Consider the following 10967-nt stretch of genomic DNA (forward strand, 5'->3'; position numbering starts at 1 on the left):
TCTAGCACAATTATATATTTTAAAGAAAAAAAAAGGTTAAAATTGATAAATGGGACATAAATTGTTAAAAATGCTCATTCAGTATTTTGATAGTGGGACATGGATTGTTGAAATTTCTCATTCAGTATTTTTTTATTGATGCTATGGAGCTAGAGAGAATTCTATGCATTTTATATATTTCAATTAATACTTTTTTTAGTAAAGGAACAAAATCTAGTTGTACTTGCTGGTATATCATCAGACGAACATATTAATTAGATGGCATCCTAAAAGTTCTTTTATCTTTTAATTGAAAATCTTAAAAAAAATTTTCCTCCATCAATAAGTAGGACACAACTATAACCTGTTAACCACAATTATTAGGAGCCTAAGGTAACATAACCATACGATGCTAGATCTCAAATGAAAAAATAAGTCTTAGATACTACTGGCTAATATAGCAAGCAGTATCGATACCTACCAATTTGATTGGAGACATTGCAAGCTCCCTGCCTCTTCAATGAGGCTACTTTTGCTCTCTAAAATCTCAATGAGATCCTTAAGAACACTAAACTCTAGTGACATGAAATTCGCATCATGGAATCTGCAAATAAAATTCGTAATATAAATATCTCTGTAGTATCAAACACCAGAATGCAAATATAAAATAGTAAAGTAAACTACAAATTGATCTTCCAAGGAACATAAAATCAGCGACCAAACAGCCAATTTATAAGTTTCTTATGCCATTTCAAGTAGTAAACTACAAATTGATCTTCCATCTAGATATAATTAGTATCAAACAGAAGATACAAATTCTGATCCCATGAAAAAAGGCTACAACATACACTAACTAACCCAACAACAAAGAAAATTATGGTGGCAAATATTCAGTAGAAGGCATTTTTGTTTAAAGGAAACATGGGTTTATGCAAAAAAAATTCTCTTTCATAAATCTGTTTTATCTTTCAGTTTTTTAATTTATGAGCAAAAAATTGTTCACGCTAAAATAGAACATGATAAATACTTGATCACACAAAAATAAAACAGTAGAAACATCACATAATATTTTTCAGTATCTCTTACAAAATTGAGATGCTGTGACAAGCTTAATGACAAAGGGAGCACAATTTAAAAAACTGGTGGCAGACTAACTCATGATGTGAGAAGCATCACATAAGTTGTACCTTTTACACCATCAACTATTTTTATAAGTCTTTCTTCTAATTATTATAGCTACAAAAACAAAACGTGTCCTAAATTACTAATTAAAAAGATTTTACGATTGTCTTAAAATTGCATAATCCAACAATAATTAGAAGAAAGACTTGTTAAAGGTACAACATATTGCAGCTTAATGCATTGCAATATATTTGGGGTGACTATCAAGTGCTTCAAGTTGATCAAGTGCTTCAAATTGATGAACACTAAGTGTAGCTGCACGAAACTCATCAAAATCCATCCTTCTATATTGCAATGCATTAAGCTGTAACCCAAATTCATTTTAATCAGCGAGCACTATTGGTGCAAATGCTATTTATATAATGTATGGAAGTATTGGTATAGTTAAATCATAGAACTTACTGATCCAAAAAAGTCAATAATGTGCGACTCCATAGCATTTATTGCGTTTTTCATCGAGGCCTGACCATGTCAAATTTGTGAGATGGCAAACACAATCATCTTAACCAAGTATATAAAAAGAATTTGAAACAAAACTAACCGCTTTAATGTTTTCTAGGCTAATGGTTCCATTTTTGTTTGGCTCCAAAAGTGTAAACTCCTCCTTTAAATAAAGGAGTTCGTCTACGGTTAATGTCTTAGAGACTTAGACAGTGCCTGTATTGGTGCCCATCAAAATAATATTCTGCTTAGTTATTCAGAAGCTTAATGTATAGTGGGATCATTTAAAAGCAGAAAGAACAATAAATAACAAAGAAAAGCAGTACCTAAAAATGCAATGCTTCAGCCACCTTTAATATTGGCAGCCAGTTTCCTGTCTGGTGCATCTGGCAGCTGTTTTTCATTACATTCAAGTTCAGAGTTAGTCATGAGCAGCATGAATGAAAAAGGATACCGCTTCGCTGTTGCACAATATCTTTAAGTGTGCTTTCTTCTTTTTTCAATTTTGAAAGCTCAGCCTCATCCTTAGCCAGAGCTGATTTCGCTTTTTCAATTTATTCCCTCCAAAGCTTGACACCATCCCTGAAGAAGGTCAAAGTGTGCAAGGTTAGAGCTAGGACTTTCTACAGGTCGAAAATACACATTCTTTATCTTCTCTGTCAGTTACTGCTTCCATCACCAGTGAATTCCTCCTACTTTTTCACTGGTGATATGTCTAGGTATTTTGAACCACAAATTAATTTGTGTATACTCCACAACTGCCTCAATTACAAAGGGAAAGAGAGAAAGAGAGAGAGAAAAGAAATCAAGTAATGATTTGATTTTTAAAATATGCATTTAAACGTTACACAACTAACCTCAAATGGATAACTCTGCAGAATGCCGATTGATAGGTAAATGGACATAGTTCTACAGATCCAACAGCGGTGGTGGCATCCATCACCGCCATCGCCTCATTTCTCTTCTTTTCTCTATCGATCTGGCATCCTTTTCTGTGACCGTCCCTGTCGTCGCCACCCTCTTCTCCTTCTTCCATCGTTCTTTGTTTCTTCACCGTTGTTTTCTTCTTCTCTTCTCTGCGACATCGAAAGAGGAAGTCTTTCCCTCATATGGTGCCAACTACTCCCCCTTTCAAAACTTGCAGCACGCTCTCTCATATCTTCTCTTCTTGTTAACAATAAAAATGCAGCTACAAGTCTTAGAATAAAACCATTTCCAATTTGAATTTGAATCAAAATTCCGTCCAATTACTTGTTTATTTGAGAACTGCCAGGTGCCCAACTTTAAGAGCAAATACTCTATTTTAGTCTTGATTTTTTGTCGAGTCTTTGTTTTATTCTTGAATTTCCAACTGCAATAAATTAGACATACTGTGTTTGACTATACACATGCATATTTGTGTCATTGTAATAATTTTAAGCATCAACTGTATTTTTAAAACAAACAAATAAAAAACAAAAATAATGAACACCAAAAAAGGAAACATTATTAATTAGATGGCATCCTAAACAAAATGATGTAACTATAGCAGCATACTGGTATTAAGAGCTTGAGGATCCCGACGCTGAATGGTGCAATCGAGATCGAGAAAAATGGAGTCACGATTTGACACGATTGAATCGCGCATGGAGGAGATGTTTTGATCGATGCAAGAGATGCTACAGCGCTTCGATTCTCGAATAGATGCGTTCGAAAATCGCGTGCCTAATCGGAATGAGCGTGGTTCACCGGGATCGCACTTGGCCGCAGGCTCATCGGCCGGAAGCCACGGCGCGCCGGAGCAATGGCGAAAGCTGGAACTTTCGATCTTCCGTAGAGACGACGCGGTGGTTTGGGTTGAACGCATGGAACAATTCTTCTTGCTGCGCACAGTGCCAGAGGAGGAATGGCTCATGGTCGCCTCCTTTGCAATGGAAGGAAGGGCATTCATGTGGTTCAGGCGGTGGGAGGCGACAGCACCGGTGTTGTAGTGGCGGTTTTTTAGTGCGGTGCTGCTGCAGCATTTTCAACCGGAACAGCTACAGAGCCCTTATCAAGTGCTGCTGAAGCTGAAACAGACGAACTCAGTGTGGGACTATGTTGACCAGTTCGTGCTTCACGCGCGGCCCCTCCGTGGAATTGCGCCAGAGTTGCTGATGGATCTCTTCTTGAATGGACTGAAACCAGAAGTAGGGGAAGAATGTAAACTGTTCCCATACCAGTCAGTGGACGAGTTAATGGAACTGGCACAGAAGGTCGAAAACCGCAACGCTGCCTTGGGAGGGGCATCGGGACGCGGTAAATCACTGGCTCCCAACTTCGCCACTGCCAATTCAACCGCTACCAAAGTGGTGCATCCCGCTACAGCGTCCACCTCTGCAGCAAGCAACAATGTGGAGTCGACGACGGACCCCTTACGACGGCGCGGATTGAGACATCTCAGCAACGAGGAATATAGAGCTAAGCGGACCAAGGAGGAATGCTTCCTCTATGACGAACCATACACTGCAGATCACAATTGGAAGAATAGAGAGTTCAAGCTTTTAATCATGGAGCCAGACTTTGAAGCGGATTGGTTACAGCATGAGGCAGTTCCAGAAACAGGGGAACATGGACAATTGGAGCTCAAATTCATGAGCTTGAGTGGACATCACAAGTCAATCACAGCCTGGGCAGAGGTAAATGGCCGCCGTGTCCGCGTTCTCATAGATTGTGGAGCTTCGGACAACTTCGCGACAGCAGAGATTATCACCGAGTTGGGCCTGAGAATTGACAACACCCCTAAGTTCTAGGTCAGGGTAGCGGACAGTACCAATACAGAGGGACAGGGAAGGTGTTTGGGTGTCACACTCCAATTCAAGGAAGTGGCAATCAAGGAAGACTTCTTCATCTTCCCAACTGACGAAGCAGAATTTGTCCTGGGACTGGCGTGGCTAGATAAGTTGGGAGACGTTCTTGCAAACTTCAAAAAATCACGCCTTCGATTTCGGAATGGGGATAGCATGGTCACATTGCAGGGGGACCCAGAGCTGTGCTATGGAGGTATGCACCTTCAATCTGCAGTTTTGTCCATTCAAGAAGGGGGAGAAGGATTTATGGTCTAGCTGTGGCCCATGACTTTGCAAGCGGCTACGGTATCGCAGGTGCCGCAGGTAATCGAATCAGTGTTAGCATCTCATGCTAAGGTGTTTCAGGCATTACCGGGGTTGCCACCACATCGTTACCAGATCATGTCATTCCACTAATAGAAGGAGCTTTAGTTCCGAATATAAGACCTTATCGTTACCTGCACCATCAGAAAGCAGTAATTGAACTAATGGTACGAGAAATGCTGGCCTCAAGGATAATTCGGCCAAGCTCCAGACCCTATGCGAGTCCGATATTATTGGTGAAGAAAAAGGATGGCAGTTGGAGATTTTGTGTCAATTATAGGGCATCAAATGGTATTACGGTGCCGGATAAATTTCCTATTCCCGTCATTGATGAGCTACTCGATGAATTGGCGGGAGCTGTAGTTTTCTCTAAGCTGGATTTAAAATTGGGGTACCACCAAATTCGGACAAGGGATCAAGACATCCACAAGACCGCCTTCCGCACTCATGAGGGCCATTATGAGTTTCTAGTCATGCCCTTCGGCTTGACCAACACCCCTAGCTCCTTCCAAGCCTTGATGAATGACATTCTTAAGCCTCTATTGCGGAAGTTTGTCCTAGTTTTTTTTATGATATCCTCATCTACAGTCAGGATATGGCTAGCCATGCCCTTCATCTCCAACAAGTTTTCCAAATTTTAGTGGAAAACCAGCTGGTGTTGAATGAGAAGAAATGCACATTTGCAGTGAGCTCAGTGGAGTACTTGGGCCACATTATCTCAGCACAAGGGGTCTCGGCAGATCCTAACAAAACCACAGCGATGCTAGAGTAGTGGCCGGCACCTACGAACCAGCGAGCTTTACGGGGATTCTTGGGCCTTACCGGTTACTATAGGCGGTTTGTGCAAGGATATGGGGTAATCGCCAAGCCGTTAATGGAGCTGACAAAGCAAAATGCGTTTGAATGGAATGACAGGGCACAGGAGGCTTTTGAGAGATTGAAGAGGCTGATGGCAGACCTACCGACTCTAGCAGTCCCGGATTTCAATCAAGACTTTGTTTTGGAAACGGATGCATCGAGTGAAGGGTTGGGTGCGGTGCTGTCCCAGCAAGGCAGACCAATAGCATTCCTAAGCCAAGCAATATCTCCAAGGGCCCGACAAAAATCTGCATATGAGAGGGAGTTGATGGCCATTGTCTTCGCTGTCCAAAAGTGGCGGCATTACTTGTTGGGTCGCCATTTTATTGTTCTCACAGATCAGCGAAGTCTGAAGTTCCTCACGGACCAGCGACTTATGGACCCAACTTACTTGAAGTGGACTACTAAATTGTTAGGCTTGGATTTTGAGATCCGATACCGGCCAGGCCTTGAGAATAAGGTAGCAGATGCGTTGTCATGGCAAATGATGGCAATGGCGATTTCAGTAGTACATATGAACCTCTGGGAAATGGTGGACGAGGAGGTGGCTCACGACCAAGAGCTACAAAAGATTGTGGTCGCCTTGCAGCTGGGGCGGGATGACTATCTGGGGTATTCCCTACACAAGGGTCGGCTGTTTTATCAAGGGAGAGCAGTGTTGCTTGCAAATTCTTCTCAGATCCCACTTTTGCTGGCTGAGTCCCATGACAGCGGGAAGGGTGGACATTCAGGCTTCTTTCGAACCTATAAGCGGCTGGCAGCAGCGGTTCATTGGCACGGCATGAGGCAACGGATCAGAGATTATGTTGCGGGCTGCCATACTTGCCAGCAAAACAAGCATGCAGCGATGAAACCGGCGGGGCTGTTGCAGCCACTACCAGTCCCGGAGTGAGTTTGGGAGCACGTTACGATGGATTTTGTGGCGGCATTGCAATAATCCAAAGGCATGGACACTATCCTGGTAGTGGTTGATCGGTTAACTAAATATGCTCACTTTATCCCCTTAGCTCATCCATTTTCAGCCAAGGAGGTGGCACTAGCTTTTATTAAAGAGGTAGTTAAACTGCACGGGTTCCCCAAGTCAATCATATCAGATAGGGATAGGGTGTTCATGAGTAAGTTTTGGTCCGAACTGTTCCAAGCAGCAGGGACAAAATTGAAGTACAGCACGGCATTTCATCCGCAAACCGATGGCCAAACCGAGGTGGTGAATCGCTGTTTGGAAACTTATTTGCAGTGCTTTGTACGGGGCTACCCAAAGAAATGGTTGGAGTGGCTACCATGGGCTGAGTTTTGGTTTAATACCTCCTACAATGCCTCAGCCCAAACAACTCCATTTCAAGCACTTTATGGGGTTCCGGCACCTATTCTTTTCCGGGGAGAGACATTTCCATCACATGTTGAGGAGGTGGCAGCATTGACGGCAGCCAGGGATGCGGTGTTAGCAGAGTTGAAGATGCACTTGGTGCAGGCTCAGCAGTGGAAGAAACAAGCAGCGGATAGGCATCGAAGAGATATCGAGTTCAAGCCGGGTGAGTAGGTTTATTTGAAAATGCAACCTTATCGGATTTAGACACTAGCGCAGAGGGTCAATGAAAAGCTAAGCCCTCGGTACTATGGACCGTTTGAAGTGGTTGAGAGGATAGGGGCAGTGGCATACAGGTTAGCCATGCCTCAAGGGTGCAGACTTCACCCGGTCTTCCATGTTAGCAAGTTGAAAAAGGCTGTCCCGCCGCAGCAGCAGGTGTAAAACCCGGTTAATTAACGGCTAATTAACCCATAAATGAGAATTTATTCTAGAAAGCCTAAAATGTGATTTTTATGGCTTAATATGATAGAGGAGATTGAGACGAGAATTTCGGTACCAATTTTATAGAATTCGGACCAAGATTGGACTGAACGGGCCAAACCGGGCCAACCGGACCCAAAGTGGGCCCTTGGCCCAACATAACTAAACCAAAACCCTAGTTTTCAACATTCTCTCTCCTCACTAAACACACTCACATGCTGAAATTAGAGGCACAAGAGGGAAGAACACTCTCTCAAGTTCTTTCTCTCATTTGATCTTCAAACCACCATAACTTTTGATCTAGAGCTCCGATTGCCGCACCGTTTGCGGCCACACGTTCACCACGAAGAGCTCTATAAAACCTATACAATTAATCTTGAGGTAAGCCACATTTTTCTCTTCGAAATTCCAGCCTTATTTTCGAGTTTTATGAGCAAAAATGTTGAGACTTTGGGCTCTTTGATGTTATAGGACCAAACTCTCTTGAAGGAGAAGGTTAATCTTGTCTCCTTAGACCTTGCGTGTGGTAAAATTCTCAACCCTAGTGTTATTTGTGGTTCTATGATGTTTGGGTTTTGAGATGTTGTGTATGGGTGTGATTATTGTGGCTTAGGTTGTGTATGTGTGAATATTGGAGCTTGATTGGTGATATTGAAAAGCTTAAAAAGGGACTTGGTGGTGAAAAATCTGTTCTTGGAGGTGTTGAGACCTTGAGAGCTTGTGGATAAGTGGTTTGGAAGTGTTCCGGTTGAGCTTGGGAAATCGGCTAAAGTATGGTCTCGGTTTCTCGAATCTAATATGTAATGTGGTAGGAAATACTTAGGCTAGAGGCCCTAAGATAGGCATTGAATTGTTGGTGTTGTTGAATGGTTGATATATATATATGATGTGGTCATATATGTGATGATGATTATTGATGCCTTGATGGTATGATGTATGAGAAAAATGCATGTTGTGATATATGCTTGATGATTGGTTATGGTTGAAATGTGGATTGAACCATGTTGATGGTGAGTAGGATATTGATTGTGTATAATGATGATTTATTGGAATTGGTGTTGTTGGAAATTGGCATGAGGAAGAGTATATGATATGTCAATGTGTTTGGGTTTGAGCCACTTGGGTGAAGTGGGTTAAAATGATGGGATAGTGATTTTGGTAAATTGTGGTAAATTGTCTATGTGTGAGTTGAGGAGGCTTGGTGTTGAATTTGATATATTTTGATTGATTTCAAAGAAAAGGGATGAAATTGGCATGTTTTGATTGATTTTGAAAAGAGTTGAAAATGTCTTGTTTTGCAAATGGCACTTTGTGGTTTTTATGAAAAACTTGGTTTTTGGGCATACTTTGACGGGACATAACTTAGACTACGGATCTCTGTTTTGTGCCAAATCTATTTAGAAATGAAATTGGATCCGGGATGTCCATGCCGTTCGAAAAACGGGTGAAAAACTATTTAAAACGAGGAAGTTATGTCAGTTGGAAGATTGGGGGTTGAATTTGTGAATTCTGCAGCTTTTAACTTAGAAAATTTTTAGCAAAATGACCCCTCGCGCGTAGGTGCACTTGGCGCACACGCGCCGTTCTTTCAGAAAGCGCCATCCACGCGTGCGCGTGATGTGCGCGGGCACGCCGAATGTGCTGCACCCAATGCCCAGCCATTTTCCAGAAAAGTTGTGCCAAAGCTGTGCCAGATTTGTGCCTGGGGCACGAGAGTACCTGCGCGTACACGTGATTGACGCGTGCGCGTCAATTGGCTAATTTTTAATCCACGCGTTAGCGTGCATGACGCTTACGCGTTGATGAGTTTTGTGACCATCCACGCGTGCGCGTGGAGTGCGCGTACGCGTGGCCCTGTTTTCATCCCAAAGTTGATTTTTGAGTTTTATAAGCCAAATCTCATACTTCTAAGCCTCCGATCTCACCACTTATGTCTTAAATCATTATGATATGCCTAGCAATTAGAAAAGGAGCTAGGGGATGTGGTAACTTACGAGTGAAGCAAGGGAAAATGAATGATCAATGAGGATCAAAGATGATTATGTGAGAGGCGGAGGATGGCGGTGGAAGTGCTTGTTATGCCATGGGCCGAAAGGCCGTAATTGTTAATGAAATGGCTGGTTATGGATTTAACCGTGAGCTAGATGGCTGGTTATGGATTTAACCGTGAGCCGGATGGCTGGATTATTGCCGTGTTACGACGGAGCCATGGTTATGGCTAAGAATAAATGCATATATATGCTGTTGAATGAATTGTGAATGTTGCACTTCCATTATCGGAGATGAGAATTTTCCTGGGAGAAAGCAGTGGCTAGCCACCACGTGCTCCAGGTTGAGACTTGAAGCTCTTTTGATCCTATGTCGTCAGGGTGGCCAGGCACTGTGAAAGCCCCGGATGAGCTCACCCCCATAAATATTCACCAGTGAGGGTGATGGATATGGATCATGATTATGATCAAGTTTATATTGAGTATAACTCGAGTTGGGGAGACACGACAGAGGGACAGTCCAATGGTTAACTGCCAGGACTTGTCGGGTTGGCTCTATAACCGACAGATGATATCATCAGCCACTAGAGACAGGCATTCATCATATGCATACTATATGAATTGTTTGAGATTGCCTATTTGACTGCATATTACTTGCTAATTGTCTAAATGCCTTAATTGTTCCTATTTGTATATTTCTTATTTGAAATAACTGTGTTTGCTACATTATACTCCTGATGGTGGTTGGGAGGTTTGAAGGAATTGGAAAGGAAAGTATTAGTTAGACTGAAGAATCTTTAGTCAGATGCCCTTATATGGTCTAGCTTGTTTATAAGCTTTGATATTATCTGGAGGAAGTTTTAGGATTGCCTTCGGCTTTCCTCTATTATTATGTATTATATATGTGGAAGCTGTTACCATGCTGGGGACCTCTGGTTCTCACCCATGCAGATTTTGTGGTTTTCAGATGCAGGACGTGAGGTTTCCCGCTGAGCCATGCTGGAGACTTCTAGATTTGCGAAGATCCTTTGTTCTCAGGACTATGTTTTGGTTTATATGTTTTGCTTAGATACTTTTATCTCTATTAAATAATACAAATTGTGATGACTCCTCTTATGGGAGATTTTGGAGAATAGGTTTTATGTATTTGTGTCCCTTTGGGTTTCCTTTGGAGTTTTCCTTATTTTATCATATGTATATATTGCTATGCTCGGACCGGCTATCTTCGCAGCCAGATTTTGAGTCTTGATATTTCTGTTTTTGACCCTCCTTTGTATATATATAATCTCGCGTTGGTTATCCTTGTTTGTTACGTTATCGAACGGAGTGTTGCGCTTTCGAGTTGCGATTTTTTGTTTACCCCTTTTGCCATAAAGGCTCCTAGTTATAATCAATCATTCATACTACTATACGTACTAAATTTTTATTTTAGAGGTCGTAATACCTTGCCATCTCTGAATTATGACTTAAGCATAAGACTCCGTATGGTAGGGTGTTACAACAGGTACAGACGCTTCCACCAGGGCTGGCTGAGGACGGTGAGCTGGTGATGCAGCCATCCCAGATTGTGGCATCGCGAACCGCAGAGGATGGGGCCTT

General features: G+C 42.2%; 1 long non-coding RNA gene across 2 annotated transcripts; it reads right to left on the reverse strand.

The window, feature by feature from the left end:
- Positions 1–1702: 1702 nt before the first annotated feature.
- LOC140174197 (uncharacterized) lies at positions 1703–3130 on the reverse strand. Of its 2 annotated transcripts, none has more exons than XR_011863424.1 (3): positions 2460–3130; positions 1929–2184; positions 1703–1818 (listed from the first exon to the last, which is right to left on the reverse strand). It is a non-coding gene; the product is annotated as an uncharacterized lncRNA (long non-coding RNA). The 2 variants fall into 2 exon arrangements; XR_011863422.1 differs by having other exon boundaries at positions 1929–2360.
- Positions 3131–10967: the final 7837 nt, after the last annotated feature.

This window comes from Arachis hypogaea, chromosome 7, assembly GCF_003086295.3.
Source record: "Arachis hypogaea cultivar Tifrunner chromosome 7, arahy.Tifrunner.gnm2.J5K5, whole genome shotgun sequence".
NCBI lineage: Eukaryota > Viridiplantae > Streptophyta > Magnoliopsida > Fabales > Fabaceae > Arachis > Arachis hypogaea.